This window comes from Watersipora subatra, chromosome 8, assembly GCF_963576615.1.
Source record: "Watersipora subatra chromosome 8, tzWatSuba1.1, whole genome shotgun sequence".
NCBI lineage: Eukaryota > Metazoa > Bryozoa > Gymnolaemata > Cheilostomatida > Watersiporidae > Watersipora > Watersipora subatra.
The window spans coordinates 1,746,731-1,770,119 of record NC_088715.1 but is presented as its reverse complement, the minus strand read 5'-3'; the positions used below and the strand labels follow the sequence as shown (position 1 = coordinate 1,770,119).

At 35.9% G+C, this 23,389-nt stretch overlaps 1 protein-coding gene across 3 annotated transcripts in view; it reads right to left on the bottom strand.

Annotated features, from left to right (window-relative positions):
- Positions 1-23,389, bottom strand: part of LOC137402075 (golgin subfamily A member 3-like) — a 229,179-nt gene that overhangs the window by 985 nt on the left and 204,805 nt on the right. The gene's annotated exons all lie outside the window — the stretch shown is intronic.

Here is a 23,389-nt window from a genome sequence, read left to right as displayed (position 1 = left end):
AACAAACTTCTCTCCCTCAGTACTATACTAACAATAGACTAGTGAAATAATAACATAGGAAGTTACCTTCTGCCTGCTGCTGACTATGTCTCTGTAGAGCTGATACTTTCTGGTCGCCTTCTCTCTGTAGAGCAGTGAATTTCTGGTCACTTTCTCTCTGTAGTGTTGTGATTCGTTGTCTAGCGTCATCCAAAGCTGCAGCAGAGTGAAAAAAAACTTGCTGATAGATATTCAACACTTTCATTGCTCACATTTGACAATGACAGCAGATGCTGAATACATTGGTGAGTAGATGTACTTTAGCACATTTACATGCTAACAAGGCTTTCATATGCATTGTTAATTACAGAAGGAACTGAATGAATGGGCATAAAGGCAGGAATGTAAATGGTAGCGCAGAGACTGAGGGGTGTAGAAGCAGGGACGTATGTATAAGCACAGAGGCAGTGAGTGGATCACAGAGGCAAGTGCCTAGAGGCAAAGGTAAGTGCCCAGAGACAGAAACAAGCTAGTCTGGCAGTGTTGGTGGCCGAACTCAGTCTTAAGCCGTTCTATAAATATACTCTATGTACATTGTATATAGTAGCGTAGAGGTTGGCAATCTTACACACAAGTAGGCAGGCAGATTATGTGGAGTGCGATAGAGTCGAGTCGTGTACTCAGCAGTGAAATTGCGCAATCGGCCTTTACTTGAAATGAAAAGCGCATGAGCTTCATGGACTCGCACAAGCTTGTGTCAGGTTGGCTGGCTGACTTCCAAGCAGGTGGGGCAAACAGGCTGTCAGATGCTTTTTGTAGGAGCCGAGGCCAGCATACTACTAATAATAGCTTGACTGCTCAGCTAGCTAAACGCTGCAAGTTTGCTCGAGCTTCTTGCAAGGCAAAACTTTTGTGAACATGCACACCTATGCATTCCGGCAGGCTGGTCGCTTGATGAAGTTTCAACACACTCACTAATTCAAAAGTAAGCTTATTTTCCTGCCTGAATAATGACTGGCCACTAGATGCATTGTAGTAGTACTGAGTGTTTCACGCGCAGAAGCCATTCGCGCTCGAGAAAAATGAAATTTTTTAAAGAGTTATAAAACTTTGTAGTTATTGCCAGCCAAGCCAAACATACCACAATATGTAATGTGTGGGATGAATAAAAATAAAACATCATTTCATATCTACAGTTGTTAATGGAAGATAGATTGAGTGCATCTGATAAAAATAAATTTTGATGTCATTTTGTAACAAGTCCTCTAAGCAGCACCAGCAAATATGAAAATCAGCCAATACTCAACATCATACTAGTTGTTCCTAATACACCTGCCTTAGAAAATGGAATCCCACAATGTCTTACAGTCCATAACAATAGCAAATCAACTAATCTGATTTTATTCCTCAAATCAAACAATTTTTGTTATAGATTTAAAGCCTGAATATTAAAGAGGCTGCCACAATATGTACTTTAGTCTGTCATCTAGTTTACTACTAAACATGACAAAGGATAGAGCCATGTTATGTTAGGAACAATTGAAATGCTGTGGATAATCTACAGCAGTGTAAAATATGGTTGTAATACTTTCTACTTTCCATCAGAAACTGTTGCATAGATGATTAGCTATTCATAAAAAGGAGTGTAATGTTTAACCTCTAACCTCAGCTTGAAGGAATGACTCACTAGTCTACCACTACATACAATAATCATAGTATCATTACTATTGTGTTAAATTCTTCACATCTCAGACATTTCAAAATACAGAAATATTAACAGACAGAATAGTGTGGAACACGAGAGTCAAGCTACTGAGTCTGCCACAAGGAGTTGATATTTAAAGAGCTGCTAACATCACTTCAATCCTACCAGTTTTGAATATTAATATTAATTTAAATACTCAGAATATAAACTGTTCAGCTGGAGGCTGGAGACAAGCAGCACTCTGTCTATGCAAGACTCAGTGAGTTTACAGGAAAATAGAGATGCAATTATCCAGGGTATGTCCCAGGGTGCAACATTAAACGTATACAATGAAGGAATTACTAGCATTTAGTTTAGATTTTCAGTAGAAAGTTGCTGAGACTGAAGAGTTTAGCAGTAGAACAGTTCAAGTGAGTAGCTGGTATCACACTGTATAACAATCCTACCTTCTACTACTGGCTGCTTCTTCCATCTCTTCAACAGCTCTGATGATTCCTTATTTCCCTCAAACTCAGCTGCCTCCAATGGAGTCCTTTTGTATTTATTCTTTATGTTGAGGAGTGAAGAGACAGTCAATAGAGACACGGATCCTAACATGACCTTCAGAGCAGTTGTCTCTCCCCAGTATGCTGCATGGTGTAGTGGAGTGTTGAGGTCGATATCCTGTATGTTTAATAGGGAGTCTCTCTGTAGTGAGGAGAAGTTGTAGAGGAGAGACTCTATACACACCATGCAGCCAGTGCTATAGCTGTGGTACCATATACAGTCTTCTCAGCGACAAACTCGTACTTCTTCTCATCACTCACTGTGTCTATCAGTAGCTCTACACACTCACTGTTGTCTCCCCTCCATGCAGCAAGGTGTAGTGCTGTACCTCCATCCTTCCTCTTCATCCAGAGCAACTCGTCTGCTGTTCTTCTGATTGGTGAGAGAAGCAGACGACAGATTTTTGTGTGGTCTATTTCTGCAGCTACCATAACAGCTGTGGATGAGTCATGCTTGATAGTAATCAATAGCCTCAGCAGCTCAGCAGGTTGGACTGTCTCTAAGGCTGCCCTCAAAGCACTAATCTCTATCTTTCTCTCTCTCACGTAATCCTTCAACAATCCTTCCATGTTTAACTGTAACATATGTACTGCACTCTATTAGCTGCTGCATACAGTAAAATATGATAGAGAAATGAGTACAAAATCTGACTCAACTGCAGAGTTGGAAAGCTGCCAACCATAACAGAGTGGCTGCAGGTGAACCCTGGATATTTACAGAGTATAAAAATAAGTCCAGGGTTGTTAGACTCAGGCAGAGCTGAGAAACATTAAATATCTGCAGTAGGAAGTATTTGCTGGTCTGATTATGACTGAGAAATGAGACCAGAGCCTCCTGACCTTAACTTAACCTCACTACATGACAGACTCTATGAGTCGCCTCAGGGTAGAGAGTGATAGTCTCAGGAGGTCGGAGTTATATAATAATCACACTGACTCAGTGTCTCTCCTCATCTACTATATTATTCCCAGTAAGTACAATATCAACAGGTGCTAATATAGTATATAAGTTATACTTACCTGTTTCTATTCTGTTTGTCACCTGCTCTGACTACTACAGGCTTCTTTATAGCTTGTAGCTGGTTATAATAATGGTATCTGTCTCCTGATTGGCTGAGCTGAATAAGAGTTAATCAAACAGTGATTCATGATGAATTTATCAGATATTGAATAAAGGAACAGGAGCTAGTTGTTACTGCAGCTTCATGATTGGCTGGTTATACAGCCTTGTAATTGGTTAGCTTCACTTTCTGTTTAGTATTTAAAGTAAAGTTTATCTGCTTAATTTCATATAATAAAATAACAAACATTATGTTACTTTTACTAGTAACAGCATGACCTCGGGCACTATAAATATTCACATTGTGACCACTAGCAGTAATGTGACGAATAGCAATTTTTTTATAAAATAAACCTTCATACAATTCGTGTTGCTACAATTAAATAGAACTCAAGATAAATATCCAATTTTTGATTAATATGTAGGTACTGAGTACAATGTTTTATATTACATTTTAGTAATAATCAATCACAAACAGTAAATGCTTAAGGAAAATATTTAAAGACTCAAATAAGTACATGTATGTTAAATATCCCAGCATATCAGCCACTCACACTGAGCTAGCAACAATAATGTATAACTTATAGACACTTGCTAGCCAATGTCACACATAGTAAGATAGCTAGTGGCAGGTACTAGTCAAGGTCTACTAATGAAGGCTAGTGTTTCTCAGATACATTCCCAAATACCAAACACTTAGTTTAAGGGCAGATAATAAACTAGAAATTCCACTGTCATACAGCCCACGACCAAAGAGATGGCCAGAGATACTGGCAAAAAAATAAAGGGTACTGATGGTTGAGAAATGCAATATTAGCAATCAAATGGCTCTGCAGTGCAATAGGATAACTGCAATGGTAGCTGTAATGTACTGGGTGTGGGTGTTATTATATACAACAATAAGCAATAATGAATGGAAAAGATGTTTATATTTTCCCCCTGCAATAGGATAAATGCAATATTGGCCAATATTAGAAGTAAAATGCACTGATATTCTTAGAATAATCAATTTTATTAATATAGTAATAATAGAAAAACAATACACAATTTTGATTACATTTCAAAACGTAATAGGTAGCAATATCGAGAAGTGGTATTTATATAGGTTTTAGAAAATTTATTTAAAAAGTGTTTGGTCATGACAAACAACAACAATGAAAGGAAAATATTACACGTTTATATCTCTCCCTTGCAATAGGAGAAATGCAATGTTGGCCCATATTATAAGTAGAATGCACTGATATTATTAAAATAACCAATATCGTTAATATAGTAATACAGCAATAATAGAAAACCTATGAGCGTTCATGCGTCTCGAAGATTTCTGCTAATAGAACAATAACGAACTACGTAGTCATTGTTCTGTAGTCGTCCAAACTTATAGTTAATTATTGTAATAAGAAACGTTAAAAATTATCACGTTAAATATCACGAAGTTGTGATATTTATATAGATTTTTAGAAAATCTGTACTACGTAGTCATTGTCCTGTAGTCATCCAAACTTATAATTAATTATTGCAATAATCTCATTAGAACTGTTAGAAAAAATATCATCGTCATGCCTTTACTTACACTGCGTTAGATTTTTAGAAAGTCTGTACTACGTAGTCATTGTTCTGTAGTCGTCCAAACTTATAGTTAATTATTGTAATAAGAAACGTTAAAAATATCGTCGTCATTTGCTTGCCTTTACTTATACTGCGTTGGACATCAGTTAGAATGGGAAAGTATTTAAATGTGTTGGCAAATGAAAATGAAAAAATTGAAATCAGCAAAAATGAAACGATTTCTGTACTCCTATGTTAATGGCCAAAACCTTCGGCAATTCGACAATGCTATAGACTGGTGAAAAGTGCATGTTATTTTTTCGTGAAATGCGCAAGTCATCTCCATACTTCATCGTTCTATTATCTGTCCCTCGGCGTTTAAATTTCCGGTCTTAACTTTTATTAAACCAAGCTTTTCAAGTGTTTTGTGGCGATTTTCGTTGAAAATAATCTGTCTATTTGTGTATAATCCGATCAGATGGGTAAGTTTTAAGATATTATCATAGGTTTACAAAGACTTGGTAACATATTTAAATGGTTTTAAATGTGTTTTGTATCGTTATTATACTTTAACGACTTTAAATTCCGATGCTTAAATTTTTTGATGATATTTCTTGACGAGGGTTCGTCTCATTTTTGATTAATAATTTTCGTAAGTTGTGTGCGCATGCATTTATCATAAAACTCCCACACTTCCGCTCCGCTCGTGTGGTCGTGGGACAACATTGAAGTCAAGGATGCTTGAAAGCTTGTGATACTTTTCAAAGACACATGAAGTTTTGCTTGGAATAACTGTTTGTCAGCCCATTGGAAAATGTGGCCATAGTTGTGATAAGGTACGCCAGCTCAAATAAATAAAATTACATATTTTATTTTTGGTCAGTTTATCATGTGACAAGGCAAGCTAGCAGTATGTGAACACTATTTAAGTATTGTTACTTTTCTAAAGACAAAGTTTGGTACTAACAGCTGCAATCAAAGAACAGTAGATAAATTCTTTTTAATTTATTTCAACTTACTGTGAAACCTATAAATGAACGCTACCTCCATTTGAACATCGCTTTGACATTATTTTAACTTTACAAACCCATAATTGCAAGTGAACAGTAGAAAATTGTTCTTAAAATTGTACTAATAATGAATCGATTCCATTAATAACAACTAAATATAATTAACTTTGAAAGCAACACCGTATAAATAATTAATAACTGTATCAGAATAATAATAGTTCCTTTGTTTGACTCGGCCTTCATACTTTGATGTATGTAAAAAACGGTTTATATTTACGATGGTATGTGAGCGACTAGTTTTAGTCTAAAAGTGGTGCTTAGCGATGCTGCTATAGGTTTATCATTTGCGGGAAATGCAACATGTAGGTGTTTCGCTCTGCTCAAAAAATTGTTTGCACGCTAATATCGTTTAGTTCAGCAGCGCAGAAGGAGAGTTGTAGTCAAAAACACGTTATGAAAGATATTGAGCAGCCAGGAGATGTTTGTTCTATCGACTGCAACAATCAGAACGCAATTGGCGAAGCTAACGAGCAAATATTCAGTTTCAAAAAACTTAATTCTTGTTTATGCAGGTAGTAAGTATGGTTTGTTTATATCACTTGTTCGTGAATGTATACATTTGTGACATCTGATAAATTATTACTAAGAAGCTTGTAGTTCCAGATTTATAGCGTATATTATTAACTGTAGCAAATATCTCGATGAATGCAATGAGCTTGTATGCGCCAATGTTAAATATAAATATGCAAAATAAAAAAATTCGAAGCACTAACAAAGTGCAAGGCAGGGCAACAGAATCACGTGCTATACATATCATTGCGGGTTAATTGCAAGCATTAGATATCAGCTGGTAGATATATTACTCGCTTCCCATGCTTGTTATTTAGAGATCCTCAACAAGTTAACAGATTTATTGTTTTCAAAAGGGTTAATGACCTTAAGGGTTAAGACATTGGCTGTGCCTGTAAAAGGGTCAAACTTATCTTCCAAAATTCAGACAGGCTATTTGCAAAATACAACGCCGCAATCTATTTGACCGCCATTATATGTGAAAGGTTAAAAAATAGAATGCAATGTCATTCAAATAGAGATTTCACAGTAATTTTAGTAGTAAACAATTCTAAATTATAAACTGAATATCCTCTGACATACCCTCCAAGTCAACTTTCTCTGTCATTCAGCCAAAGTTCCTCCGCAGATGACATAGTTTCATACGAGCGAAGTACAGAATAATTCCCATGTATAGTGAGCATACATTGTCAACCTTTGGTTGGGCGTATGTAATCCTCAGATAGTTATCAAAGAATAATAAGATTCCTGATGATATCATACCTTTTATTACGTTGACCTGAAATTGTAAAAGAAGATGGAACTGTCCTGTAAGAATTAGTATGATTACAACTCGCCATGATGCGCCTTAGATAAAAAATTCCATATAAACATACAAAAACGTTAATAAACAATACAGGTGTGATGCAGGACGGAATTATAACATGAGATACCACTTCTCTATCTGTTTGGAAAACAAGAGAAACAGAGCTATAAACCAAGTATTATTAATAAATTACTAGTTATAGTTGATAGCTATAAAGTACTATAAACTTTATTATTAATATTATAATTACTATTATTACTTGTTACTATTGTCTTACTGAAAGTCTCACCATAGAGTTGAACTCCAGCCCTCTGCATCACACTCAAGGCCCACCTACTATCCTCTATTGTTGAACTCAAACTGACAGTCTTTAGCTATTGCCACACAAGGAGGGACCACCCAAGTTGAGCTATTTTAAAGCAGTGAATGGAAATGAAGAGAGCACTCAACCAATGTGACCAGCTGGCATTCATCAGATTATCTGTCACATAATATAGCTTGTAAACAAAACTTCACTGGACTACTATATGCTGACCCTCACTTCTTCATTTTGTGACAATCACCACAGAAATTAGGTTATCTGACACTTCTTGATAAACTAGGTTAAAAAATCGGCAGTGAAACCTGCCAGTGGTGACAGTATTTTTGGTAATATATTTACTAATATATTACAGTACAAATATATTCTTAGATATCAATAGTAATCTTATGTGAACATCCCCTCTCTTCCTTTGTGAAACGAACAATAGAAACGCTGCATGCCTCGACAAAAGAGCGTTCCCGCTGGTAAGAAATTTGAGATACGAGATTAATTCTGAGCCAATACATGCCTTGAGATATGAGATAAATTAGAGATACTAGCATACGAGACAGTTTCAATGGTTACAAGAACAGCATCGCTCATTCTTTCTCGTCGGATAAAAATGATAAAGAAAGCTGGCTATGAGTGAAAGTGATAAAAAGTATAAAAGTGAAGCAAAATGATCTTAATCGGAAAATATAAAAAAGGAAAACGAAATTTGAATAAGCTTAAGGTAAAATAAAAACATTTACAATTATATGCGTAGTCAGCTAAATTAATTTATGTTCAATGTAAAGTTTCTTTACTGTTGCGTAGCGTGACAAAAATGTAGTGTTCAGAATAATTTGTAGTCAAGTATTTCCTGAACCACCCCTAGCCTCTACCATCTGTCTCAAAGGTGAGAACTCTATACAGTACTGCATATAAACATGTTGTTTTATTGTAGACCATAACCATTAGATATGTACTTGTTACTTTGTGACTGCAGGTAGAGAATTAGACCAATGAAAAACACATTTCCACTGTAATAACCACTTTAGCTTCTTTATTGTACTGAAAGGAACCAATTAATTCCTTTATATTAATTACATAAGAAAAATTGTTTTGAGATATGAGAATTGAAATGGGAGCTATGTTCCAGAACTCATTAAGCTCGTATGGTGAGGTATGGCTCTAATTCTATTGATGAACAAGACGATATTATAAGGGGAGACAAAAATTAGTGAGGTATCATTTTGTTAACATCTCTAGATGCTTTGACTAGCAATACATAAAAGTACTTTGATATCCTAAAATAACACTCTCCCTATAACAATTCAAATCTGATATACCATAATACCTCTGAACGCTACCTACATTTGAATACCACCTCTATTTGACTGTCACTTTGACTTTCTTTGACCTTTATGAACCCATAATATCAAGTGATCAGTAGAAAAGAGCCCAAAAAACTGTATTGATAATTAATCGCTAACAATAAAAAAAATTGTTATTAATGTAAACGATACGATTATGTTTAAAAGTGATAATATTTATGTTTCGCTTCGCCCGTAATAGGGCTAAGTTTATCTTTCGAGAATTCTGACGAGCCATTCAAAAAGTACACTGCCTGCCTCTATATGAATGCCACCTCCAATTGAACACCAATGTAAAAAAGGGTAGAAAATAGAGCGCCATAGCGTTCAGTTAGAGGTTTTCCGGTAATATATTTTAATACACAAGATGAAAATTTGAAATTAAAACCAAGAAGATTCTTTGAAGTGAAAAATTCTAAAAAAGTCAAAACTTTCCTCACTCTTGTTTTCTATTGGACATGACATGTACTAAGCCTTTAAAGAAAGTACTGGGATGCTGAAACTGGAGCCAACCACTAACCTATCTGGCCTGACACTAGAACTGCCAGAATAAGCGAGTAACTGGGAAGGGAACAGCACACAATGTAACAGGAAGCCTACACAAGAAATACGGCAGCTACATGTAGTTGTGATGATCAGGGTACATGATGAGCTGAGATAAGCGAGTCTTGTGGGTGGTGAATAAGGGAATATCTCTTTAAAAATAAATATTAGCAATGACATGAAATCTCTCTAAATAGGTAAGGAATAAATGCTCTGATAATGAAATGCTTGTTGTAGAAGATTCATGGTTGATGAACGTGACAAATGCTCTTATTAGTGTCACTAATTGATCATTTTCTAATCATTAGAGCAATATGCGTATGGAGAGTGTAACTCCCAATTTACAGACATGTGCAGGTCTATGTGATACATGTAGATAATCAAGTATCCCTAATTTATGATATATATTGTTGCACCATAATTGTTCTATTCCATCTGCTAGTTAATGAGGCTGAACAATCAGATTATTTGAACATAGAAGAGCACATAACTTCTGAATGTAAAAACAGTATAATATCAATACCTTTTTGATGCCAGCTGTCATATTGGAGACTGTAAGCAACCAAAGGGACAGAATAGCCTTGAACTATGAGAAATTTATAAAAATACACTGTTACAGTGGCAGTCAGAGTAAACATAGTCATCAGTTCATGGTTTGCTCCAATTTTAAAATATGGCTGGCAGCATCAAGCAGCAGCACTGAGAATGTAAACATCGGGTGCAGCTGTATGTAGATGCTTCAAATGAATGAAAAGTTCAAAATTTTAAATTTGAAAATAGGAGTACAAACGCAAATAAGATGACATGTTGCTTATGTCATGTGACTTAACACCACAGTCATGGACTATTGTGTTGATAGTCTAAAAATAGAATAGGGTAAACTGACTAAATAGATGATAAAGAGAAGACAACTGAATAATAGAAAGCACTGGAAATCTGAAACTAAAAGATAAACTGATATGTCTCTCCTTTTATCTCATCAGACTTTAAGAGCATGAAAACTCACAGTCAAGATTAAAACTGATGATGAGTGAAGAATGAGACAGCAAAACCACAACTACTAAAGAACATATAAATACTGTTTGACAAGTGTTTTGACATCTCCCAAAACCTCCAGCTCAACTTGAGGTTTCAACAGAATCATTTTGATATTAAAGCTTGCATACAATTAATGAACATAGCTTGGCTGGTTGTGACTGCATGTACACTGCAGATAGCTTGAGGAAAGTTTTGGCTTATTGGAATGACGTCATTCCAATAAATAGGGAATAACAAAAGCACTGACTGAAATGGAAACTAGTGTTTGAGTGTTGTGAATGTGTTGGAAACTAACATAACTGACTTATTCATAACATATTCAGGAGTATATTAATGAGCTTATGATGGTAGAGCTAGCTGAAGGACTTGGATGAAATGTGCCTGATCATAGTTCTGCAAAAGTGTATATCCATATATATGAATCTCAATGTTTGTGGTCAGTCCAGTTATTGCGTTTAAAAATTAGGAATAAAAAATCTGTCTCGCAGATGATTTGATCTCAGAACCTCCCTGTCGGCAGGCCAGCAATCTAATCCACTACACTATGATAGCAAAACTTTCAATGGCTGCTAGCATTTTTATTGCATTGGTTAAAATAATCAAGCTTGAAGCTCATGAGGTCATTAACTAAACAGTTGATTATAATTACGCAAGACAACTATTATTTAGCCGTCTGCAAACGCGGTCATTGTTTTAGTACCCTAGGACACTTATGTATTCGCGGCATCTAACATTCGCGTTTTCGCGGCAACAGCCTTTCGCGAAAATTTCATGAGCGAAACTAAACTATCACAATGAACGAGCGAAAACGCGAAAATAAATGGCTTTCTTCATTGATAGTCACAATAAAATCGTCATATTAGAAATGCAGGCAATTTTCGTATTTGATTGGCTCATTGGGCAAGTTTTGCTAAACTCATTATAGCTAATACACCGACTGAGCAGCTTGGCAAAACAAATTAAGATAATAAGTTTTTTTGGAAAAGCCTAGACAAATGAAGAAGATGATGATATTAGTTTTGCCATTGAATTTGTAACTGATGAGGATGACAGTCTGGTAGGGAAAGTCATAAAATTGAATAATTAGTGTGGTGATGAATTTTATTAAAAAACCAAAAGCAATAACAACCCGGGGCCATGGCCACCCCGTGCTATAAGTACTTGAATTCTAATATTGGTACAACATCAGTCACTGCGGCAGTGACCTTGACGTCATTGATAGTCCAGGAGACAAACTGCAGCAAGCGATCAAATTGCATTATTGATCTCGCCTACACATTTCTACTTGTGGTTCACAAATACAAACTACCGTACTTTTCGGACGATTAGCCGCTACTTTTTTCTGAAGATTTGAGCTATGCGGCTTATAGGTAGGCCTACAAGGGTGCGGCAAATCACTGTGGCTTATTCTGTAGCTTTTTCTTTCACCGCTAGAGCACACTAACGGGAATCTCCAATTAGTGCACTTCTAGCTGTGAAAGAAAATACGAAACAATGCCTCACGGTACTGTCCCGTTAGGCACTAAGTTAAAAAGCGTCGGATAATACGAAACTGTGCCGTTCTGCACTGTTCCGTTTTAAATGGCTTAGTTGCTGCCACGTTAAAAAGCAGTCCTTAGTTCTGCGGCCTATAGTAAGGTGCGGCTTATGTATTGTTTTATTATCGTTTTTGGAAAATGAAGCACATGCAGCTTATATAGAGGTGCGGTTTATAGTCCAAACAGTACGGTAGTCCCAAATTGAAAAATATTTCGTACCAGTGAACTGGACCTGAGGAATCTAATGTTTGTTCCACTGCATTTATTTCCACATCACTATATTTTCGCACTCATCAGAGCTGCGAAATTAAGTTTCAGCGAAATTTTACTCTGTATGCTACTCACGAAACTAAATACTAGCGAAATATAAGTGTCCTAGGGTAAATATAAGTTTACTTTCGCTAGCTTACCAAGTATGTTACTAAAATTCATTGCGTTGTTGTTTATCCCTCGTACAACTCTGCCAGGCATTTGGCTAAAATACATCAATGTGGGAGTCGGTCTGTCCAGTGATAGAGATCAGATTTTAGTGACAAAAATACACTTCACAGAGGATTGGATCTTGGCACTTCCAGTTCTAGAGGCCACGAGCTTACCCATTAGATTATGCCTTCAACTGAGTACATCAATCAATAATAGTGAAGATATTCATTACGTTGGTTATAATATGCATTACGACATTACATCTCATGGTGGGCTCTCAGCCTCACCAGATGAATGCACGGCGTAGCAGGAGTAACAAAAGCAACTTATAAACAGTTGTAGGCAGTATAGCGTGGGGATGGCATTTGTTGTTTGAAAAGGTGTTATTGACTATCATTGGAGTTTTCTCACCGATAGTGATAGTATCGAATTATCAATGAGCAGACAGAGTTCACCGATAGTTATCAAGTGACTTGGCAGCTGGTAAAACTATCGAATTATCGTGCCTGAAGAGATCGAGGACTGTGGGAAGGAATAGGAAAAGGTGATCGAGTTATCAGAGCGTTCAATTTATCAGAACACTGTCACAAGTCCATGTTATTATTAGTCGATAAATGTACAAACTATATATAACTCAAACGCATAGATGACTTGTTGCAAATTAAAAAGCTTCTAGTGTGAAGTTTAAAAAAAATTTCATCAGAAAGTATCGAGACTTTTCTATCACTTGAGATTGGTTTGTTGTTTGAAGTCTTGTGATTGCCACGACGTTTTCAGATGAAAGAAGCCAAACTTGATCGCTGTTGAAATGCTCAGAAAAAAAGACATCTCTTTTTGAGCGTTTTAACCAATGATATACAGCCCCAAGGAATGATATACAGCCCCCAGGAATGATATACAGGGGGCTGTATATCACTGTTTTAACCAAGATCAAATTTGCCGATTTTCCTTTAAGTTTATTCGAAGGTTAGCTCACTTTTCTTAGCTTTTGTAGGGCCATCGCTAATCAGATGATTGGCAAAATTTGATTTTTGCAAACCTTTAGAAAAGTCGTCATCGTAAATATTTTGCCGATGAATGGTAATAACGACGTCTAAGAACTACTAAAAGTTGAGGTTTGACTCTATGGCTGGAAATAAAGTGATATTCTATAGCGATAACAACCGTCGTAGTGGCCGTTGGGCAAAAATCTGTTCGAATTAACCAAGTTGAGGTCGAGTTATCTAAAGCAATTTATCATTGCTTGGGAACGCACCAAACAGATCCGTTCGAGTTAATCATGTGTTCGAGCTATTCGAGGGCGATAACTATCGAGTTATATTATTTTTTATTATTCGATAACGAGATATTTGTTTCGGATCTTTTGATAGGCTAAAAATAGGCAACAAATTCATATCGAGAAAGACAACTATCGACTATCGTGCTATCGCGCAACCCTAGTATAGTGTAAAAGTAATGTGTTAGGTAATATAGTGTAGGCATTGCAATTTCAATTGTAATGTAAGGTAATGGTAATGTAAAGGGTATTCACTTAGTATTATATATATGAGTTTAATACGTTACACAACGGCTACAGTTTAGACACCCAAAAAAGTTCTCACATGTCAGGCAATGTCTCAGCGTCATGATTTTCCTTTCGGCCATTTTTTAAGGAAGACTAAGAACTGACCAAAGTATAGCCTATATGATTAGATCACACTTTTACCAAAAATACCAGGAGTACAATGACCGATGATGAGAGTGGAATGAAAAAGTGAAAGGTCTTGACAGTTTAGAATATTTTTAATCTTTCATTTGTTTTTTATAACTTAAATGTTTGTTGGTTACAATTAGTCTGTTTCTGCTTACAGGTACAACATGTGTGACTATTAAAATTGGAACTCGGTCATCGAATTAAGGAACTTTGCATTATTCTCTACTATTATGTCTCCTACATTATTGCAGAAGAGAAAGCACAAAAAACTGTTTTAAAATACCCAATATTTGTAGCTACGGCGGGTTCATGATGGCGGCGATTAACTGTTGGTTTTTGGGCTTTTAGGAGCTTGTAATCACATCTCGACATATTTTGTACCTACAACACAGCATAGTAAGAAGTGGTGAATCTTTTGATACCAAATAACTGTAATGCAAACTTCGTTGCAAGTATGCCTTTAACACTAACGCCTCAATCAGCTATTCAAGTTTTTGCATTAATTCAGTTTGATTAATCATCATGTTTTTCTGTTTAGTTCGAAAAAACAATATAATAATTTTTTATTACTTATTATTGCCTCTAAACTAGTAAAACTAGAATTTAGCTATTAAATTAAGGCACTTTGCTCAGATCTTATTGCAGAAGAAAAAGCACAAGGAAGGTGCTATGAAAATACCCAGTATTTTTATAACAGGAGGCAGTGAGAAGAAAGAGAGAAAGGAATATTACAAAAACACCGCACCATTATATTGACGTTTCCAACTGTACACATATTTTTGACAAGTGATAGCGGGCCTAAACTGAAGCCTACTGTAGCCTGTAATATATCAAAATTCGACTTATAGCAACTACTGTAAAATATTATGTTAAGAAATCTTAACCTCTCAACTGGGCTGGTTACGAACACATGAAGCATCAATGCCTTAATGAATGCAGTTGCCCAAACACATTTGCGCCCATACCACAGCAAGGTTAAATGGTTAAAATAATATGTTCATCGTGAACATATTTTTTTACTGCAGCCGCTACATCTATATATTAAATTTTGGTGTATGAAGGTCTGCAATGGACTTACATTTCTGCCAGACATCGACTTTTAAAAGTTGTGTACTATTGGATGTTTTGAATGCTAAACCTTCCTGTTTCTAGGTTTTGTGATGCCTAATTTCTGTTGAGTGTAATCGAAGAGTAAATGAGATGTTGTGATGTTTGAACTACAGACTTCTCTGTTGCTTCTTACCACCACCATACACAATGCATGTATTGCTAGCGATATGAGCCCGTTTTTAATTTCTTTTTTCTCATGTACCACCTATGCTCATGAAACGATAGCCAATACTTGTGAAACTACCATATACATTTTCATATGATAAAAACTTGGAAGCACCAAGTAGCCTACTCGTGCAAACAGGTAAAACGTTTGCACTACTTCAACCATTTCAGACGTAGATATTTATGCAAAACATAAGTTATTTTGTGGAACTAGGCTGGCTTTACTCTAAATGTTTGTCTTCCTTGCTTATATTGTGCTACGTATTTTTGTCCATGACATCGGCTGTCATTCTTGGCGCGAGTTAACACTAATAAACTTTAAGTGAAACTGCAATTCTTCAAGTATACATTTAGCCACTGAATCGCCAAACGCAATAGAACTACAGTGAAGATATCAAAACAAGCTCTTAGTAAAAACAGCTCTTTTTAATTACCAATATATTATGTTCTCCCACATTTACGCGCTGGCCAAGTGGTGGAAAATCCAATTATAATGGTGACGATAATAAGAGATCTGACCAACTTACGTTGACCCGATAGCAAAAAATACCGCCAAAATAGTATAAAACAGCAGGTAAAATACATTGTTGAACATTCATAATTATTGAAAATTGGTTACATAATTTATCAAACACATACATGTACAGTCTCACAGACAACATGTGTAGTTTCTTCTTGAGACATATTTGGCTTGCGTGCAGCCAGAGCGTGAAACGCAATAATAAAACATAACGCGCTCGCGGTGACGTAACCTTAGTTCGATAGGTTAGCCTAACGCGACGTGTCATACCACCGCAAAATCAAATTTGCTACTTTGGAAACTTTTAGAAGGAACTTCAGTTATAATTGCTTGCAGCTGCGTTTAATTATAACATCAGCCGTCATTTATGACTCGTGAATGACCAGTTCCAAGCAGTTAGGTAATAAAATTTCCGATAGGTTTTGAGCAGTGTCTGAAGTGGAGAGAGATTCTTGGGGGTACTCTCTGTCATGCCAGGAGGGTAGTGTCCAGGGCCAACGGCCCTGCTCGTCGCTCACAGGGTGAGTCTGAGAGGGGCGTGGCCCCTCTCAGTAGAGGGAGGTCCGGGGGTACTCCCCCCGAATTTTTTTTAGCATGAATGCCCCTAAATTATGCTGTTTTCCATAACTTAAAATCCTGAGTTGTGTTCAGTAAGAAATTAAAAGTGGGCTTAGCTGCACAACCTGTGTGCTCTATGACTATGGAGACTCCAGGTTATGATGTGAGTGAGTCAAAAAACCCTATGGACAGTCCACACAGACCCCAGACACAAGACAGTTTCATCTCCAAGCCACCATGAATATTATTATATGATAAGCTCAGTCACTCACTATTTTTTTAAATACAGACTCTAAATTCATGACAGTCACTAATTCTTACTCACCTTTAAAGAAGTTATCTATTGGCCCATGCTGTTTCATTATGAATTGATAGAAAACTGATCGGTTCTCAGGTTTTTAATAAAACAATCTAGTTGATCGGCTATAATAGCAAAAAACTGACTGAAGAAATTAAAGATCAGTAGCGTAATTCTCTCATCCCAAACACGTGCACTGTTTTCAGTGTAACGAACTCGAGCTAATATAAGTTCAGGAAGAAAAGGACAAAACATGTGAATATTTCACTTCATTCCGGGTTTTACCGCATTTAATAAGATACTAGCTGTGCCACCTGGCGTTGCCCGTGTAATAGAAGAGTATTTGGACAGAAAATTGATTTGTATTTAACATATTACAACATTTGCCATTCTAACTTTCAAACTACATATCATGAGAAAAGTTTTTTGTCTTATAAACAATGAGAAGTAGTGAAAGTTTTGCTATTAGGCAGCGAGCGAACAGGTGAGCGAACAGCTTATCGTGACGTTATGCTATGACCCGCGTCATACGTAAAGCAGTTAGGTATTGCTGTGATATAATGCCTTATATTGGGAAGCTAGCAATTTAACTTCCATGGTCCAGTGGGCTAGGCGTAAGACTTGTGAACGGCTTGGTCCGAGATCGAATCCACTTCGGTACGGAATATGAGTTTCAAGATTTTAAGATCTATAGCTGAATAACCAAATATACCGGTAATCGATACGACGACATACTTTGAGAAATATATAGTAGATGAGCAACCTTATATGAGGGGGTACGCGTCCTAGGGAGTAATTCTTCACTAATTCTTCTTAGGGGTACGTCGTACCCCTGCGTACCCCCCCCATTTCGAACACTGGTTTTGAGTCACATTATTCTATCAGTAGCATTGTCTACCGTATCAGAGCCTTAAACTTTTTACACTCGATGGCTCTGTACCGTATACCGGTAGAAAGGGGGGGGTAACAGTTCTTTAGTGAGAGTTACGTTTATGTTCTGAAAAAGTACCCGAAGAAAATGGTCTATTTTAATGATCAGCCAATACACGTGTACGTCCTGTATTATTTTTTCGAACGAGTTCTCAACAAATAATCTATTATAAGCGACTCTATTTGAGCTTTTTATGATAAATGCGCTGGCGGCCGCGTTGAAACCTCTAAATATTCGCCACGCGTTTTCAATTCCGAACCAACTATGAAGAACACTATCACAAGTTATGAGGGCAGGTGGTTAAAATGGGTGCCAGAGATTACGCCTACAAGTGATTTTGCCTACAGGAGATTACGCCTACAAGTGATTTTGCCTACAGGAGATTACGCCTACAAGTGATTTTGCCTACAGGAGATTATGCCTACAAGTGATTTTGCTCACAGGAGATTACGTCTACAAGTGATTTTGCCTACAGGAGATTACGTCTACAAGCTGATAGACTATGCCTACGATCTAGGATATTGCCCCTACTTTAATTCTGTGAATTGTGATGCAGAAAATTACGAATGGCACGATGAATGCATGTTATGAACGTGTGTTGATGTATTTTATTATGTAAATTATTTTTTATGTCAAATCCTATAATCATCCATATATCAAATCCTTGCAAATATATAAATTTAATTCGAGTTGATTATTGGGAACCATGGTGATTTAACAGTCGTTTATTTGCAACAATCCGTGTTATTGATGTTGAAGCCACATTTTTATTGATTTAATTAAGCAAAAAACAAGTGTATGTATTTTTGAAGTTGTTACTCTTATACATACAGACACATGTCAATAACTGAGTATTTCTATGTTATCAACAGCCCATCACTAAAAGTGATCAATGGTTGTTGGTCAATATATCATTTCATAAGTTTGGAGTTGTTTTTTATCTCCTATTGCATACCATTATGTTTCACTTTTACATGGAGCCTCCCTCACAGCCGGTTGAGATCACCCTTGGGTACATATGCATATATACAGAGTAAATTACAAATACAAGTTATATGATTTACAATAGTGTCATCCATCATAAATGAGCAAAAGAAGGCTCTCATAAAAATTTGATTTTTCTGCATATAACCTGTTATTTCATTTTGATAAAAAAGAAATTATTTACTAAACAATATTGTTTTAGCAAGAAAAAATATGACATATAAAGGAGCCAACTCTAAATTAACAAAAAGACCACAAAACAATTAAGCACGTTTGATAAAATAATGCTAAAGTGGCCATAGCTTCAACCACATTGTAATGCTGTAATAAATATCTTTGAAATGAAGTAAAAACCCATTTCTCAATCTCCTTGCATGGCTACTATAACTGCTCCTTCTCTTTAGCTTTGCTATATAATAAGCATACATTAAAAGACTATTTCGAAGTGAATATCATTTAGACTTATACAAAATTACTCACTTTTGTATAATTTGGAGGAATTGGGCTACTTTTGTACACACAACAGTTCATATGCTAAGTACACATTCTTGCAGTATTTTTACTTGCTGAAGTTTTCCTATTTCATCAATTGAATCAATAGATAGATTATAAGTTTAGGATTTATTCTGCAAAAAAATACAAACATCCAGTTACAGATTTATTTGCTCCATTTTCTCATTCATCACATATAAGCACCATCATGTCAGTGATACATCTTAAAATGGTAGGATCTGTACTTGTACTAGTATTTGTTCAATAACGTATGTATCGTCATATCACCCTATCTTCTGACTGTCATCATTCTTTCTCAATCGACTTTCAATGTTCTACAAAGTAGAGTAGAAGGTCATGAAAAAGCAATATGTTTTTTGAGAATATTAGAAAGTATGATAATGCAATTTACTTTCTCTACCTCGATACATCAGAAACCCAACACTGAGCGGATAAGAAAATTTGCACAGAGAACAAATGCAAGATTTTGCAAGATACAGAACAAATCAACTTAAGCTAGGTTATAGGTATAATATTCTAAAATGTTCAAACAGTAATACAATGATTAAACTTTTGCTTCATTTTTGTGAGCCAAAAGCCCTGCTAATCATTGTATGAGCTAGTTTAGCCTGTTAAGACTAGCTTTAAGAAAGGAGTTGTGTGTTCAACAACAGCAAAACTCTAACAGACAACTCCCAAACCGCTTGTTGAGAGAGTCTAGAGCTATTTTTGTGCCTGCTACATATTGCATAAAATGATGCTTGGTAGGCTAAGAGACGAGGTATTAAGAGATTCCATGCGAGTGCCAAGAAAGTGGCCGAAGATGAACTGACAACTTAGCTGATAACACAAAGCCTCAACAGCTACACAAGACAAAGCTCCAATGCTGCAACAAGATTTATGCTCTCTTGAATCTTGAGCCAAAATTTGGCACATGAAATTTAATCCACATAAGTATTACCATCTCTATTGGCAAGTTGTCTTTGCCGATGGATACAAATAACTTTCTCATCTTATATGATCACCATCTTCAAAGTGTGACTTCTAATCCTTATTTTGTGGTAGAGTTGCAGAATGATCTGAAATTTAATCAACATATTTTTAAAATTGAATCCGAGGAAGAGCAATTAATCGGCATGCTTACAATGGTTCTGAAATATGCAGATCAAAAGACAAGAAAGATAGCTGATACTTCACGAGTTAGACCTGGTCCTGAGTATGGCTGCATGGTTTGGGACCTTTACCTTACAAAGTATATTACTTTACTAAAGTGAACTCAAAACGCTGCACTGAGATTTTTGTATAGACAAAAAAACAGAGTTAGTTTTCTTCAACTATGAGAAATTAATTATTTTGAAACCTTGAAAGACAGATGAGTTAAACTTTGTCATAATGTTTTTAGTAAAATTCTGGGTGGTGATATTGACTTATTGATCAGGACCAATATCAATATACCAATATTGACATTGGTCCCATTCGCTACCTGGGACTTGTAATTTAGATGTTGCGTAAAAAAGCTACATACATGGAAAATGGTAGCGTACAGCCTGCTACACGGTATTGGCGTTTCATAATTTACAGTTTCAGACTAATTGTACTGCTCAGAGGATGAAATTTTTAATGTAATGTTACTTATCACAATTAGCCATCCCAAGACAAACAGTTTTAACTCATGATTCAACCTTTCGATCAATCAACCTTGCTTGCAACACAAAATAATAAAACCACTACATAATTATATGTAATATATATTATGTATATGGTATAATATACCAAAGATATAATATTACTACTACTATGTATATATTAGCAATGCACAAGACATTGCTAAAACAATGTTTTACAAAGCAAGCTAAAACAAAGCAATGCGTAAAACATTAAAAGTGACCAGAAGATTGGAACAATTTAGTTATAAAACAACTATTTATTTTTTTGTTATTTATTCGCAAATAATCATATTATTTTGCCTCATTTATTTACCCACACTCGTTTGACTATTAAATTACTATAAGCAGACAGACCAATGCCCAATATATCGAATTATTAATACTAGTTCACCGTTAGTTGCAGACTATTAATTAATTACAAACTATCACTAAATAATAATTCGTAGTACAACGAATGGTACTACCACCCTAAGGTGGTGATGATTTTATCAGACTCAAAGCATCTATCAAAGCTTTGAGATTTTAAGCACACATCTTAGCGTTCTTGTGGCTCCGAACAGCCACCAGTAGTAATAGTAGCAGTGGTAGTAATCGTTAAGAAAGCCAAGAAAGGAAAGGTGATATTAAATTGTTTTTATTTTACACTTCCACGATTTTCGTTCTGATTGATAGATGACTTTAATCAATAGTATGTTTTTCAATCAATGTTAAGTGAAAACACTATTATTGCATTACTTTTTACCATTTTTCTTACATTTTTTCTTAAACAATCAATGGTATGCACCATCTCCATAACTGTAGACGTAATCTCCGGGAAGTGTAGACGTAACCTCCAGGAAGTGTAGACGTAACCTCCAGGAAGTGTAGGCGAAACCTCTTGTAGCCGAATCCTCTTGTAGGCGTAATCTCTGTAACCCGTTAAAATGTACTCGGATATACTGTACTGATATGAATGTACTGATATTTTTTTAACTGGCATCTATTTGTATAAATATAACTATACACAAGTTTAGGCTCAACTGCAAGTAAGTATAAGTTTAATTGTACGATGACAGCCCAAACTAATTTGATTGGAATTGGAGAATCCTAGGTACCACGAAAAAGAAACATTGCTTCATCATTGTAAGCCGAGTTGGTTGCTCTAGGTTTCGAATAATTTTGTTTGAATACCACTTTTGAACAGTCTAAAAAAGAGCAGATTGCACAACCTAGTGAATAGAGTAAACCTAATAAAATAGTTTGTGGGGATTGGCTAAGGATTTAAATTAACCGATTATTTTAACAGCTCTAGTTAAGGCACAAATAATTTGTATTCATATTTTGTTATATTTTTAAAGAATTTAATTTATATACTAGAGATTCCCCGTCATGCAGCCCACTACCAAAGTGATAATTGAAAAAGAAAGGGTACTGCCGGTTGAGAAATGCAATATTAGCAGTCGAATGGCACTGCAGTGCAATAGGAGAACTGCAATGGTAGCTGTAATGTACTGGGTGTTATTATGTACAACAAACAACAATAATGAAAGGAAAAGGTTATATGTTTATATCTCTCCCCTGCAATGGAAGAAATGCAATATTAGAAGTAAAATGGCAAGCCGCTGTGTAATATACACAGGCTGGGGGAGAGACTGTATATCATTGCTCATAGCAAGCAATAGCAAGAAGTTGTGATATTCATCTATATATCTATAAAATTACGCTGAATTCAAAAATCTAAACAGATTTTAGCTGCTTGATCTCTATGGCTGCATGCCTACTTGATCTCTATGGCTGCATGCCTACTTGATCTCTATGGCTGCATGCCTACTTCATCTCTATGGCTGCATGCCTACTTGATCTCTATGGCTGCATGCCTACTTGATCTCTATGGCTGCATGCCTACTTGATCTCTATGGCTGCATGCCTACTTGATCTCTATGGCTGCATGCATATTTGATCTCTATGGCTGCATGCCTACTGGATCTCTATGGCTGCATGCCTACTTGTCCTCTGTGGCTGCATGCCTACTTGATCTCTACAAACTTGATCTCTCTTGAACTATAGAAATATATGTATATCTTTAAGAAAATGTAGGCCTATTACTTAATTTTGCAGATATTAAAAACGGCTTAGCAGTACCGCAATATTGACCACAGCCGCGGTATCATCAACAAAATCTTTAGAAAAATAATAACAGTAACATATTGCACACCATCGGTCACTATAGGCCTACTTTTATCTTGTAAATTCGAAAGGATATTCTTATAATTAAATCTTATAATAATCCGATAAAACCGAATAATTATTCTTATAATTAAATATTGTAATAATCTTATAAGAATCGTTAGAAAAATATCATCATCATTTTCTTTACTTTCACTGCTTTGGACATCGATTGGAATACCGAAGTGCTCATTATAAGTGTCCAAAATGTCAGAGTCCGGTAGAATTGGCAAAAAAAAAACGATTACTTTTCAGTACTTCTACGTTGATTACAGAAACCTTCGGCAATTGGACAATGCCATAGACTGGTGAAATGTGCACGTATTTTTTGTGAAATGCGCATGAC